Source organism: Ictidomys tridecemlineatus, chromosome 3, assembly GCF_052094955.1.
Source record: "Ictidomys tridecemlineatus isolate mIctTri1 chromosome 3, mIctTri1.hap1, whole genome shotgun sequence".
NCBI lineage: Eukaryota > Metazoa > Chordata > Mammalia > Rodentia > Sciuridae > Ictidomys > Ictidomys tridecemlineatus.
Window position 1 is genome coordinate 43,891,989 of NC_135479.1, and position 15,255 is coordinate 43,907,243.

The window sequence follows — 15,255 nt, forward strand, 5'->3', positions numbered from 1 at the left end:
ACAGGTGTGCACCACTGTGCCTGGCATTTTTTTCTTTTTAACACCATTATCATATTTCTATTTAATTTCCCCAGTCATAACTTTCTGTTCTAATTTACATTTGTCTCATCTTGATTTTGTCTTTCTTATTTATATTTTATAACTTTTCTCAGTGTTTGTCATAATTCGTCTACAGGTCCTGTGTATATCAAAGCCAGGCATAGACACACATTCACAGAAACAATGGATGACTTCTAAGGATTACTGTAGCCCATGCACTGACTGCTTTGTTCCTGTGTTTGAGGTTCTTTGGTTAGGACATTAAACAAAATTACACCATACAAACTCTATTTCTCAGATTTAAAAAAAAAAATACAAACTGCAATAGCTCCCTGTAATAATAATACCAGATCTATATAAGTCCCAAAACCTCATAATAAAAAGTCAGCTTTGTTAAATGCCCAATTCTCAAAATAATATGTCTAATATATATATTTATACTATAATATATATTTATACCATACATATTTATTATATATTTATACATATATATTTATAATATATGTATTTTTTAATCATTAAAAGGCCTCCATCCTCATCCCACCCTCTCTCCAAACTGGGTATTATTCAAGCAGCTCAACAAAGTCTACCACATATCTAAATGCAGGGAAGACAGGAGGTCCTGTAGTGTGAAGTCCTCCTTCGCTAACTGGTACTGGATGGGAGGAATGGAAACAGCTAACACAAAAAATGGGAAAGAAATTGGAATGGGCAGCCTCACAAGAGACTTTTTTTTAATATTTATTTTTTCGTTGTAGTTGGACACAAGACTTTTTTTTTTAAATTAATTTATTTTTATGTGGTGCTGAGGCTCGAACCCAGGGCCACGCATGTGCTAGGGGAGCTCTCTACCACTGAGCCTTTACTAATTCACAAATATTTAGGATGTCCACCAAGTCCAAGAGAACAGACCAAACTGCACAGAGTGTCTCCACAGGGCTTCCTCTCCTTATGTCAGGTCCTCCTCTCAGGAAACCTTAGGAAGCCCAAACAGCTCCATAGTCCCAGCTGTCATTGTATTTGCTGTCAACAAATGCCAGCAGAAGTCTCTTGGGGTGCCAAGCCACAGGGAAGGTTGGGCACTCACACTGCACTTTCCATAGTCTGTCTCCTGTCTCTATTTCAGTCATGTCAATAAAATGATCCTCCGAAGGTAATGCCAGCAATTTCCCATCAGACTGAGGGTCCACACAGGCCAATCCTGGAAAAGCACCCGCCCATACTAACTCATGCGCCCCAGAGGCTAACCAAAGCCTCTGCGCTTCCTAGGGGGAAGGGTTTCCCTATAAGGTCAAACTTGATACAGATGCAACTGGAAGGATGGGTGTTGATGGACTGAATAGGCTTCAGTGCTGGGTAGCTGAGGATGTTGATACAAACATTGCCATTTGCCAAGGAAAACATGTTATTGTCATTGTTCCAGGAGATTTCGTTGACCTCAAGCTTGAACTGCTCGGCTGCTTTGCAACGGTGCGTCTGGCATGGATAAAGATCACCACATCATCTTTGTTGCCTACAGCAATGAGCAATGGCCTGGCCATCGGGACTCCAGCAGATAGTAATGTTCTCCAGGTAGTGTTTCAGCGGCACTGCATTCTGTAGCCCTCACATCCCAGATGTGAATGGTTTCACTGCCAGATAAGGTGACCAAGAGATCCAAGACTACTGGGATGCCAACAAAGCTGCTCCACTCTATCCTCATGTCCCCACTACCAACAGGTCCTTCTCTCCAGCAAGAAGACACTGGCCGTCTTGTTTAAGGATCCAGGGACTAAGAGACGCCGGTCACAGTTCCAGGCCACCAAGTGCACCTTGGCACTGTGCACCAGAAACTCGCTCATCTTGCTGTGGTCCCCGAACAGCTCCAGCATCAGGAGCACATAGCCACTGCTCCCAGAGCACCAGGGAGGTGGCCATCGCACCTGGGCCACTCTGGTCTAGCGCTGAGGACCCCAAGGCTGCCTCAGGCAATGCTATGCCAAGGTTTCAGAGGGTTAATCTGCCACCAGCCTGGGCGCAATTCGTCCTGGCGCCGCCTTATGTATGCGCTTCTGCAACATGGTTTTAAATATCAAAATATTGGAAATAACCTATATGCCCATCAATTGGGAAATGACTAAATGAGCTTTGAAAGCATCATTGTGTGAAATACTGCACAGCCCCCTTGGTGCCCCCTCTACTTTCTGTCAATGAAGTGGATCCTACATGGAAAATACGATGGTTAAGTTTACAGGCTCAGGAAATCAGCTGAGTTCAAATTCTGATACTCTGGCCTTTGGCAACTTACCTAACCTCTCTGAGCCTCAGTTGCCTTATCTCTAAAATATTGAGTACCAGGGAATCTCTCATAGGATTGTTGGAGGATTAAATAATGCATTCAAGCACTGAGAAGCATGAAAGTCACATGGTAAATGTCAGTAACTGTGAAATATTATTGGCATTGTTATGGAAAGATCTCCAAGAGATTGTTTTGGGTGAAATAGGCAAGTCACAGAAAAATGCATAAAGCCTATCACCATGTGTATTCAAGTTGTGTGATGAAATCCAGCTTTTCCTGTGTGGCAGGGTTTATGGAAGGACTTTGTCTACCTGTGCTTCTGGAAGAAATAACTCTACTTGGAACTGTTTTCCCCAAGAACTGTGAGTAGTGAGGGAATAGTGATAAAAATAGAAGATATTAGGTTCTTACCACAAGCCAAACCCTTAAGGCCTGGAGAACTTAAGTTTAGAGTTATCTAGTGAGCAGGCGAGGCAGCATGCGAACACAGAGACACAGGCCTCCCATAATCCTTACCCAGATTCACCAATTTTAAACATTTATTCCCATTTGCATTGTCTCCCCTACCCCCCAGACTGGGGATTGAACCAGGACCTAAAAAGTTACTAGGCAAGTGCTGTACCACTGAAACACACCCCCAACCCTTTCTCAAGACAAGGTTTCACTAAATTGCCAAGGCTGGCCTCAAACTTGCTGGCCTCCTGCCTCAGCCTCCTGAGTAGCTGGGATTATGAGTGTCACTGCACCACCATGCCCAGCTAAATTATTATTTTTGTTCTTTTTTGAACAATACGAGAAATACAGACTTCATGCTCCTTTCCCCCTGAAGACTTCACTGCATATTTCCTAAAAACAAAGACACTCTCTTACATAATCTGTATAAAGTGTCAAAATAATACAATAATCTATGGTTCATTTTCAAATTTAATCAGTTGCTCCAATAATTTTTCCTCAATAGGCTTATATTTTTCTCTTTGGGTCCAGCATCCTGTACGGGCTCATGCTTTGCATTTGGTTGTCATGTGCCTTTTGTCTCTTTTAGTTGGAAACAGTCTTTGTCAGCCTTTCTTTGCCTTTACCACAAACATCCCTGCTCTGCTTCACTGCTGTGACATGGAAGTGCTACCAAAATTTCCAAAGCAATGACTATTCCAGGCATGCACATCAAAATGAATCCCTACAGAGAATCAGAAAACTTTTCCCCAAATGCTTGAGATCAAGGCAAATGGATATTATTAAAGATATCAAAACCACTGAAGAGCCAGGTGCTGGGTGGAACCCACCTGTAATCCCAGCAGTTCAGGAGGCTGAGGCAGGAGGATTCAAAGTTCACAGCCAGCCTCAGCAACAGCAAGGTGCTAAGCAACTCACTGAGACCCTGTCTCTAAATTTTCAGGGTTTAGCCCTCGTTCCCTCCCAACCTGCAGGAGAGATGGGGAGAGCACGCCCTGACCAGGACGAGCCAAGAAAGGAGAGGGCCGACTGACCACTCCAGCCGAGGGAGGATAATCAGACACGTCAGGGAGACCAGTCAAAGCAGGAGCTTGTTTAATAAGAAAACACACGCAGCTAATATAATGTACAGGAGCCAATCAGGATAGGAGATCAGCAGGATGGGGAGAGTTCACGTGTACACCCATCCTACAGGCATTAATGGGTGACACCAGCTGTCTATGAGGGTGGAAGGGTTCTGAGCCTATCCTAGAGGTGGTCCAATTTTTTGGCAACACCTTCTGGCTGATCACCAGGCACTGTCTTAGCCACATGTGTGGCCCCAAGACCGGGAAGCAGGTAGCAGCCAGCAAGTTAGGTTTCCTCTTTTCTGGTGCAACATGCCCCACATGTTACATCATGCCCTATATCTCCCCCTTTTTGTTTTATTAGCAGGTGTTTGCCTTACTCGAGAGTGTGCCTGTCTTAGGTTGTCCCCCTCTGGGGATCTTAACCGTCATTGACTACCACTCTAGCTCTTGGGGCAATCCCACCTGCAGGGCCCACAGGCCCAATGGGAAGCCTCAAGGAAGGGAGATGGCTATCACCTACGAAGGAAACCTTTCTGCTCCCGGCTTACACCTGCACATCCTGGTAGGGGCCGTGGCCAATCTCATAGGGTTCCCAGTCAGTATCTTGAAAGACAGCATATTGCTGCCGGATCACCATTGGTTGAACAGCTCTGGCTCAATCCTTGAGAAACTGGAGGAGCCTGTTGATGACACAAGGTTCAAATATAAACACAAGAATTATAGTAACCAAGGGGCCTACAAAGGGGAGAAGGTAAGGAAGCCACCCATTTAACCCAGTCCACAGGAAGCTCAATTGCAGCTCATTTTGTCCGATTTTCAAGGTCTTCTTGTAGTCTTTTGATCTTGTCTTGGACAATACCAGAGCGATTAGCATAGAAACAGCACTCCTCCTTTAGGAACAGACATAGTCCTCCTTCTTGGGCGGTAAGCAGGTCCAGACCACGATGGTTTTGGAGGACTACTGCAGCCAAGGAATCGATTTGAGATTTCAGGTCCAAGATAGTGCTGGCAACATGGTGCCTATCATCTATCATCTGCTGAGAAAGCTTATTGTACATCTGTAAAGAAGTACTGAGGCCAGCAAGTCCAGCTCCCATCCCCGTGGCCACCCCCAGACCCAACAGCAAAGGAACAGCATGAATGGCTCTTCAACAGTAGGGATGGGCAGGGACTGGTTATTAGGGAGGACCCCAATGTCAGGGAGGAGGAGGACCACAATGCAGACCCCTCTCCAATTACCTGGTAGGACACTCTACGCCATATCCCCACAGAAGGAGGCAGTACCATTAGGAGGACAAAGCATACCACTTACTGATCCGTCAAAAAACCTATTGCCTCCACACCAGAAGGGATTCAACGTCCCCACATCTTGAGTGCCATTTCTAGTGAGACAAGTGACGTTAGGCATGGTCACCAAGGGCAAAAAAGACTTCTGAGTGGGGTGGGAGTATAGGGCATCTACTAGGAAGAGGTGAGGTTACATCCCACCAAACGGGAATGGCATTAGCCTTTAATGGTCCATTCTTTCCTGGGGTGGGGGGGCATATAAGGATCAACAAATTGGCTTACCACCACTTCCAGGACACTGATACCCAGAATGGGACCCCTCAGAGTGGCCCATCCAGTAAGTTACACCCCTGTGAGTACATTTAGATGCTGATTTATAACAAGCTCTATGGACCATGCCTGATTCAAATGTCGTGCATGGGCAGGTGGCAGGGTCTTGGGGCTTAGAAGGAAGGACCACTGGTTTGGGCCAGCAGATGCCGTAGCCTAGAGTAGCAAGGCGACCTGAGCCAGCTTCACAGACTTCAAGATTGCTGATTACATATGCCCCCCATAAGCCATACCACAATCATATTTGGTCCCATAGCATCGACTATTGAGGAGGGCCTTAGTGACACACTGCCTGCAGGGGGAGCCAAGGATATGGCATCAAAGCGTGCCTCCCTAAAGCGCATCTCCCCCAACAAACATGAATGCCATGAGGGAGACAATGAGGAGTCTGGTCACAACCAGGCAAAGCGTCCAGAATGGTCTTTTCATTACAAATGAGAAAATAAAGAATCTTACCTCAAGACGGGGTGCTCTTGGGTAATCATTTTTGTTCTGGTAAAGTATTTTAGATCTCTAGCGGGTACCCAAATTGGACTTGGCTTCCCAATCGGAAATACACACCCAAATCCCCTCCCTACACTAATGAGGGGATCATGATCCATCGGACCTCTACCTTCAAATAAGGTGTCTGATTAGACCAATGTCTCTGGAAAGCAGTTAGAGGTTGGTCTTTGGAAAAATTTAAAATATTTAATGTAAGCATGGCTGTCCTTAATTGGCCATGGGGATTGTTTCCCCCTTTTTGTTTTATTAGTTGATCCTTTAAGGTCTTATTATGCCTCTCAATTATAGCTTGACCTTTTGGATTGTATGGTATTCCAGTGGTTTAATATTCCAAGTTTGGAAGAATTCTTATAATGATTTGCTCACAAAGCAGGGCCCATTGTCTGTCTTAACCTGTAGGGGTAATCCCAAAATGGTAAAACATTGTAGGAAATGGCTTTCAGCATGTCAAGCTTTTTCGCCCGAATGAGCAGTTGCCCAACAAGCATGTGAATAGGTATCTATAGACATAAATATGTGTTTTAATTTTCCAAAAGGTGCACAGTGGGTCACATCAGTTTGCCAGACGACATTAGGTCTGAGGCTCCTGGGGATTGAAGAGGTGGGACCCCAGAGGATTGAAGAGGTGGGACCTATAAAAATGGCATACATGATTTACATGTCCTTATGATCTTTTTTAAATCTTTTATGGGAATGGGGGGGGGAATCTCTGATGTAATCCTCTCCAGTTTGAGTAAGTTCATGAAGTCCTTGAGCCATCTCAAGGTTCTGTTGAGGCTGAGCAGTGTCCCATTGGTAGCCAATCGATCAGCCATTTGGTCCCCCCATGTCAAGATTCCAGGTAACTCCTGGTGTCCCCTGAGATGCTGCAGGAAAATGGGCTCAGCCTGCTCTTTCAACAAGGATCGGATTTGAATCATTAGAGGAGTAACTGGGTTTTTGTCCAACTTAATATACGCTGACACTAGAGTTGGTAACAAATTGACTACATATAGGCTGTCAGAAAACAAGTTCATTGGTCCATGGTCATGAGTCAAGGCCAGGGCAACTGCATATAGTTCCTTAAATTGTGCAGATCCTGCAACTGGCTCAAAATAGTGGGTACTTTCCCCTTCATTGGCAGGGGAAGAGGCGGAGTACACCACTGTGGCAGATCCCACTTCTCCCCCATCAGTAAAGACATTTACCTCTTTAGTGAGGGGTATGGTGGAAAAAAGTATTGGGGGGGCGGGGCCCATTGTAACCTCAAGAATGATGTCACCTTGTAAGAGTAAAAGAAATTGAAGTTAAAGTGTAAAGGACCAGGTATTGTAAAGTTTCTAAGCTGCAAAGCCTGAGTTAAAATGTAAAGGACTAGGTATTGTTAAGTTCCTATGCTACACCCAAAACCTGAAATTCCTGTAGCTGTTAGGACAATTCCCGGGACTGCCCAGTAGATATTCCCCCTGACCATTTAGTTGTTTAATAACCTAGGACCCTGTGCAGCTTGGCACGTAGGCATTCAAGGCCCAAACCAATCAGTTTAAATGTATCCCCTCCTTAGGATTGACCTATCACTCCCGCCCGACCTGTTCCCACCAATGAATGTACTAATCATGTTCAGGAATTGTTGTTTGATTTTCCCGTGGTGTATAACGATTTGTTAAAGGGGACCGTGATGTATGTAAGTTCCTGCCCTCCCCAAAAAGTGTACTTAAGCACTGCTCAACCCCTGCTCGGGGCTCTTGGCCACTCTCCCTTCTTGAGTGAGCCTGGAGCCCCAGCGCGCTGGATTGGATCCTCAATAAATCCCCTTTTGCTGTTGCATGAGCCGGTCTCTTGGTGGTCTCTTCCTCCGACGTTCGCCGGACCCTTACAACCCATCTCGAAGTACCATAATGACAATCCACCTTTCCCATGAAACCCTCCAAGGCATTGGATACCCGACTATGGTTTCTTCAGACCCACTCAAAGTCTGACAACCGGTAGGGGATTACTAGCACATCAGGACCCCGCCCATAATGTCTCAGGGAAATATCCCTACCCTTAACTATCAGGTCAGCCAACTGGTCAAGTTGGGAATAGACCCTAAGGGCCCTTCCCACAGATGCATGTATGCATTACTGGGTAATGGCAGCTGAAGAAAGCTCCTGGGGATCAAGGGGAATAGAAAAGAAGCAATCCTTGATATCACAATGAGGGTCAAATCCCGAGGGATGGAGGGGATCCAGGATAGCCCTCCCAAGGGGGTACCAATGGGAATCATCCACTCATTAATTCTTCTTAGGTCCTGTAACATTCTCCATTTCCCTGTGGCCTTTTGTATGACAAATACAGGACTATTCCAAGGGCTCAGGGAGGGCCTAATATGCCCTAGGGTCAGTTGTTCTGATATTATCTCTTTTAACTTTTGTAGTTTATCTAGAGGAAGCAGCCACTGTTCCACCCACACTGGAGGGCCCTGAAGCCATTGAATGGCCACCGGTAGGAACCCTGGCCTCTAGGATTGGGGGTGAGGCCTCACACGGGGTGCAGGAGTGTTCCACCTTAATGTCTCAAAAAGTGGATCCCCTCGGTAATTGCTAAGGGGACCTGATAGGCCAAACTGTTGCTGGTATTCCTCTTCCTCTAGGATATCGTCATATATCCCTTCGTGATCTGTGGTGATGAACACCTCAGCTTCCCCCAAAATATCCTGTCCCAGCAGATTAGCTGTCAGGCCAGACACCACCAGAGGGTGTACCTCTCCCTGACTACCATCTATATCCTTCCAAGTAAGCCAATCCTTGGTTTCTTCAGATCTTGTATTGAAAGGGTAAAGTTTCTAAGCTGGAAAGCTTGAATGTAAAAGATTAGGTATTATTAAGTTCTTCTGTTACACCCAGAACCTGGAATTCCTGAGATAGTTAAAACAACGCCCTACTGGCCATTTAGCCTAGGGCCCTGTGCAGTTCGTCACAGGGCCCGAACCAATCAGTTTGAATGTGTAACCCGCTTAGGAATGACCAATCACCCCCACCCGACCTGTTCCCGCCAATGAATGTGCCAATCACGTCTCAGAGTTGTTGTTCAATTTTCCCGTACCTCATGATGATTTGTTCTGATGTATGCAAAGCCCACCACCCTCTCCAAAAAGTGTACTTAAGCTCTGCTTGACCTTTGCTCTGGGCTCTGGGCTGCTCTCCCTTCTTGAGTAAGCACGGAGCCCCAGTGCACTGGAATGGATCCCCAATAAATCCCCTTTTGCCAATTGCATGGAGTAAGTCTCTTGTGTGGTCTCTCCCTCCGACGCTCCACTGGACCCCTCTTACAGTATCACCCCCCACTCCCAATAACTGAGGTCCGGGAATCAGCTTCCATTGTGGGGGAACTGTAAGGGTCCGGCGAATGTCAGAGGAAGAGACCACCAAGAGACTGGCTCATGCAACAGCAAAAGGGATTTATTGAGGATCCAATCCAGCACGTTGGGGCTCCAGGCTCACTCAAGAAGGGAGAGCGGCCAAGAGCCCCGAGCAGGGGTTGAGCAGTGCTTAAGTACACTTTTTGGGGAGGGCAGGGACTTTACATACATCACAGTCTCCTTTAACAAATCACCATACACCATGGAAAAATCAAACAACAATTCTCAAACATGATTAGCACATTCATTGGCGGGAACAGGTCGGGCGGGGGTGACAGTTCAGTCCTAAGGAGGGGATACATTCAAACTGATTGGTTTGGGCCCTGAATGCCTACGTGCCAAACTGCACAGGGTCCAGGTTATTTAACAACTAAATGGTCAGTACCGGCCATTGTCTTAACTGCCCCAGGAATTTCAGGTTCTGTGTGCAGTTCAGAAACTTTACAATACCTAGTCCTTTACATTTTAACTCAGGCTTTGCAGCTTAGAAACTTTACCCTTTCAGAACCTCCTCTTTTCTTAATACTGTTTGATCCACTCAAGTGTCAATCAAGCAGCGGAACTTTTTCCCTGCTATGATGATATCCATTTTTGGCCTAATTCCCGGGATTATTGGGACTGTCCAGTGGGCCCTAGGCGGGTCACTAGGCGGGGCGCCTCCTTTGGGTGAGGGGGCTGGAGTGCACCCCGTTATTAGTTTAAAGGCTTCCCTTCAATATCAAATTTGGATTTATGAGCCCTCTGCCAATGGAATCCCTTTCTACACTGGAGGCAAGGCGTCTTAGGCAGAGTTTGCCCCTTAGTCTGGCCTGAGGGATGTCCCTGGGAGGCACCTGTAGGGCACTGTCTCTTGAAGTGGCCCTGTTGACCACACCCATAACAAACCCCTTTCCCAGTGCCACTGGAAGAGGCGAGGGCGGTAGTAAGGGCCTCAGCAAGAGAAGCCATTTGGGCCTGCAAGGCCGTGACCAACCACTGTGATTGGTGGGCCTGAGTACTGACATCCTTAGTGGCCACTATCCACCTCCCCATAGATCTGTCCTTCATCCCTGCACAGGCTAGTTTGTGGTCTATGGTCATCCCCTCCCAGACCAGCATCTTGACAAACTGGTCCCGAAGGGGCCCTTGCGGGGAATTTCCTTTGGAGGATCTTTTCCACCCTCTTGATGAAGGTGGCAAGATCCTCGGTAGCCTCCTGAGTAATTCCTGCTACCAGGGGCTCTGAGGGGCCTTCCTCCAACTTCTTCCATGCTGCCAGTCCGAAAGCCCGTACCTGCTCCTGGTAGGGGGCAGGGATAGCAGCCTGCTGAAGGCCTGTGGAAAATTGATCACTGGACCCCGACAGCATCCCATAAGTTACAGGAACCGGGGGATTAACAGCCTGATTCCTCTCAGCCTGAGCATGGCACTCCTCATTACCATTTCAGGTACAGGGGACCAGGAAGCACGGCCTTGGTTAAATTTTTCCAGTCTTGTTGGTGGGCCAGACCCTAGAGGATGGTTTCAGCCCAGGGCGAATTAGGTCAATCCTCGGAGACAGCCTTTTTGAGTTCCTTCAAATCTTGGGACTCCCAGGGGTACCATAAGGCCAGTCTATTGCCCCCAGGGTTAGCATTTACAGGGAAAGCCATACACGATGGGGATGAGTCATCACTGGTCTTACAAGATGGCGGCTTACCCAGCTTTTCCGGGTTTGCACAAGAGGGCGGAGAATTTCCTCGAGGGGAGGGGTGACAATATGGTGGAGGCCGCTCCCCATCCCAACTGTCTACCATGTGTTCCGGGACAGGAGCACTTGGTGCGGAACTCAGAGGACCAAAAAGGTCTAGGAGGCCATTGTCAGAGTGAGGCTTTAAGCCATTCTCCTCCTGGGCATCGAGTGACCAAAGTCGCTCCTCAACAAAGGTTTCCCAAGCTGGGTCGCCCTTTGAGGAAGCGGTAGGAGGAGCAGGTGTCTTAAAAGGGTCTTTGCCTCCCCTAGATGTTCCTTTTGAGGGGCCAGGGGAGAAACAGGCTTTGAGGGCAGATAGGGTCTGGTAGACCCCCAAAGGGGGGTCCTCTCCTAGGTTAATCTCCCTCTTCCTCACCAATTGTTCAGCGAGGTCCCAGGTGGCCCAATCAAAAAGATCGGCAGCCACCAACCAGGGTGTAGCACGTGTCAAGGTTTCCCAGATCTTTTTGGCCTGGGCATCTGAGATCTCTAAACCTCAGCTTTTGAGCATGAACCTCAGCGCTTTAAGAGCCGGGTCATCGTGCTTAGTGTGAGATTGCCCCATCTCTTCAGGGAGACCCTTATCTCGGATGACACTTTCACTTTTGGTGAACCGACTTCTTCGTGTTCACCAAAACGGAGCGTCTCGGAGGGAGAGACCACACAAGAGACTTACTTCATGCAATTGGCAAAAGGGGATATTTATTGGGGATCCATTCCAGCGCGCTGGGGCTCCGTGCTCACTCAAGAAGGGAGAGCAGCCCAGTGCCCAGAGCAGAGATCAAGCAGAGCTTAAGTACACTTTCTGGAGAGGGCGGGGGCTTTTCATACATCAGAACAAATCATCATGAGGCGCAGAAAAATTGAACAACTCTGGAGACGGGATTAGTACATTCATTGGTGGGAACAGGGTGGGCAGGGGTGATTGGTCATTCCTCAGCGGGGTACAAATTTAAACTGATTGGTTTTGGAGCCTAGATGCTTACGTGCCAAGTTACCTGGAGCCCTTAGCTATTAAACAACCAGGGAATCAATGGAGATATTTACTGGGCAGTTCCCGCATTGTCCTAACAACTTACAGAGATTACAGGTTCCGGGGGTAGCAGAAGAATTTTAACAATACCTAGTCTTTACTTTTTAGCCAGGCCTTGCCATTTAGAAGCTTTACAATGCCCAGTCTTTTACACTTTAACTCAGACTTTTGCAGCTTAGAATCAGCTTAGAAATTTTACCTTTACAGTGTCTCTGGTTGAGAGGGCCGACTGATTGGAGACCAGTCAAAGCAGGAGCTGGTTCATTGAGAAGACACAGCTAATACAATGTACAGGAGCCAATTAGGATAAAGGTCAGTAGGGTAGGGAGAGTTCACCCATCCTACAGGCAGTAATAGGCATGGGTGGAAGGGTTCTGAGCCTATCCTAGAGGTGGTCCGATTTTTGTCACAACCCATGGCAATGCCTTCTGGCTGATCACCAGGCGACGTCTGAGCCACAAGTGCGGCCCCAAGACGGGGAAGCGGGTAGTAGCCAGCAAGTTAAGTTTCCCCTTTTTCTGATGCAACATGCCCCACACGTTACATCATGTCCTACATAAATAAAATACAAAAAAGGGCTGGGGATGTGGCTTAGTGGTTAAGTGCCCCTGAGTTCAATCCTCAGTACCCCCACCCCTCAAAAAAAAAAAAAAAAGCTTTGCCTGAGGCGTTGGAGAGATGGAGTTTGTCCTTCCGGAGCCACTTCTCAGGTAGAGGATGGATTGAACTTGAACTCTGCCTCCTTTGAATGCAAATATCCCTAAGAAGAGGTCACAAGATGCTACAATCAATTAATAGCCTCACCCTTGGAGTTCAGCTCAGAAAGCCTGGGTCAGGTCACTGCTGGAGAGGCTTCGGACACTGGGAATTGATATTTGATAGTTTTGCTCTGAGGATTTGAGATGGAGTAAATCAATGTGTCCATCAATGATAAAGTCCTTGAAAACTCAAATCCCACATCCATAAACACGGTTAGCAAGGATTTAACTTCTATCTTGAGGAATGAGACTCCAGTTTTGCACCTAAAGCTGCAACATTTGACCTTGCTCAACAGCCATATCAAGAGCGTCCAGCCACATCTGACATCTAGACTGACAAAATAGAAGGCAGTTAGATTATAAGACAAGCTGTCATTATAGATTTACCTAGCCTGATATTTTCAAAAATTAGAATATTCGCACTGGATGCAGTGGTGTGTACCTGTACTCCCCTTGACTCAGGAGGCTGAGGCAGGAGGCTCCCTCATGCCCAGGATTTCTAGGCCAGCCTAGGCAACACAGGGAGATGCCATCTCAAAAATTTTAAAAAAAATGGAAGCAAAGATCAGAATATTCAAGAAAAATTCCAGCTCTGCAGGATCATATGTTCCTATAGATTGAACAAAAAAACAAAGATGCCCTCCTCCCTCTCTGTCACCAGAGGACACAAAACAATGTAAAACCATTGCTGGAATTTGTAAGCATTAGAAAAATTTGTTCCTGTCCCTGTTCCTGATGGATTCCTAACAATGAAAATTGAATATGTTGCCTTTTTGTCTTTCTTTATATATATTTGCACAGAATAGAATGCCTTTATTATATTTATTTTTATGTGGTGCTGAGGATTGAACCCAGTGCCTCACATGTGCTAGGCAAGCGCTCCACCACTGAGACACAACCCAAATCCCTCATCTTTCTTTTTTATTATTATTTTTATCATTGTTGTTATTGGTAATAAGGAATTGAACCCAGGCATGCTTTACCACTGAGCTCCATCCCCAGATCCTTTTAAATTTATTTATTTTTTTTAAATTTTGAGGCAGGGTCTCACAAAGTTATGGAATCTGGCCTCAAACTTGCAATCCTCCTGCTTCAGCCCCCTGAGTCACTCCACACCACTGTACCCAGCTTGAATACTCTGATTTTTAAAAATATCAGGCTAGGTAAATCTATAATGACAGCTTGTCATTACAGTTTTCAAAGGCTGGTGCCTCACTGATGGACACTTTTGACTAAATACCCATGTATGCTTTTTAAAGAATACTTGGATCATGTGATTTTTTCAAAAATATGATCTTGAAATTATTTAAAAAAAAAAAAAAACAAAAACAGAGCACGATTTTTTGAGTCTCCATGTCTGTGTTTGAACCTCTTTCCTGCTGTGGCTGTGTGACCTGTGGCAAATTGATGGATTTGCTTGATTCTCTACTCTCTGGGCTCTAAAGTAAAAGATGCTAATAGTGCCTGTGTTGAGAGATTAAATAAAAGAACACATGAAAAGTGCTCCGCAGGGCACCTCGTACTCAGCAAACACTCATCTAACAATGCACAGTTATTATGGTTGCCATTTGTCCTTTCGTCATCTCAGTGGAAGTAGCTTTCCATTGTCCCCGTCTGCATTGTATGAACACCCCAGACAAGATCCAATTGGGGGTGTTGTCCCCATCTGATAGGAGCATCCCTGACATTCTTTTTTTAAAAAAAATATTTTTAGTTGTAAATGGACACAATACCTTTATTTTATTTATTTATTTTTATGTGGTGCTGAGGATCGAACCCAGTGCCTCACATGTGCTAGGCGAGCGCTCTGCCACTGAGCCACAGCCCCCCACCCATCCATGTCATTCTGATGTCCTGCTTACCGTAGCCACTTCAGGCTTGGGCTCTGCTAGGCTTGGGGTTTGGTTTGTCTCCCAAGAATCCATATGTTGAGGGCTTGGTCCTCAGGGTGGTGAGGTCATGGGACTCTCAAGAGGTGGGGCTTACTGACTGGTCTTTAGGTTGTTGGGGGTGTGCCTTCAGAATAATTAAGGAGGCCCCCATGCTGCCCTTTAGTAGTTCTCCCAAGAGGGTTGTTATAAGAGCCCCACCCAGTTCCCTGGCTTCCTGTCTGGCAATGTGCCCTGCAAATGCTCCCATCACTGCTGTCTACCAGGATATGACACAGTCTTGAAGACCCTTACCAGATCTGAGTGGATACAGGTGCCATGCCCCTGAACCTCCAAAACTGGGATCTAAATAAGCCTCTTTTATTCATAAAGTAAGCTGGTCTCTGGTGTTTCATTACAGTGATGAAAAACTGACTAACATAGGGCCCAATCCCAGGACCAATACTTTGGCTCCAGAAGAACAATTTAATCACATGACACAAGGCGAATTAAGAACCTCACCCTAGACTGGAGTTGTAGCTCGG

General features: G+C 46.4%; 1 pseudogene; it reads right to left on the reverse strand.

The window, feature by feature from the left end:
• Positions 1-1,006: 1,006 nt before the first annotated feature.
• Positions 1,007-4,477, reverse strand: LOC101973532 (THO complex subunit 3 pseudogene; annotated as a pseudogene).
• Positions 4,478-15,255: the final 10,778 nt, after the last annotated feature.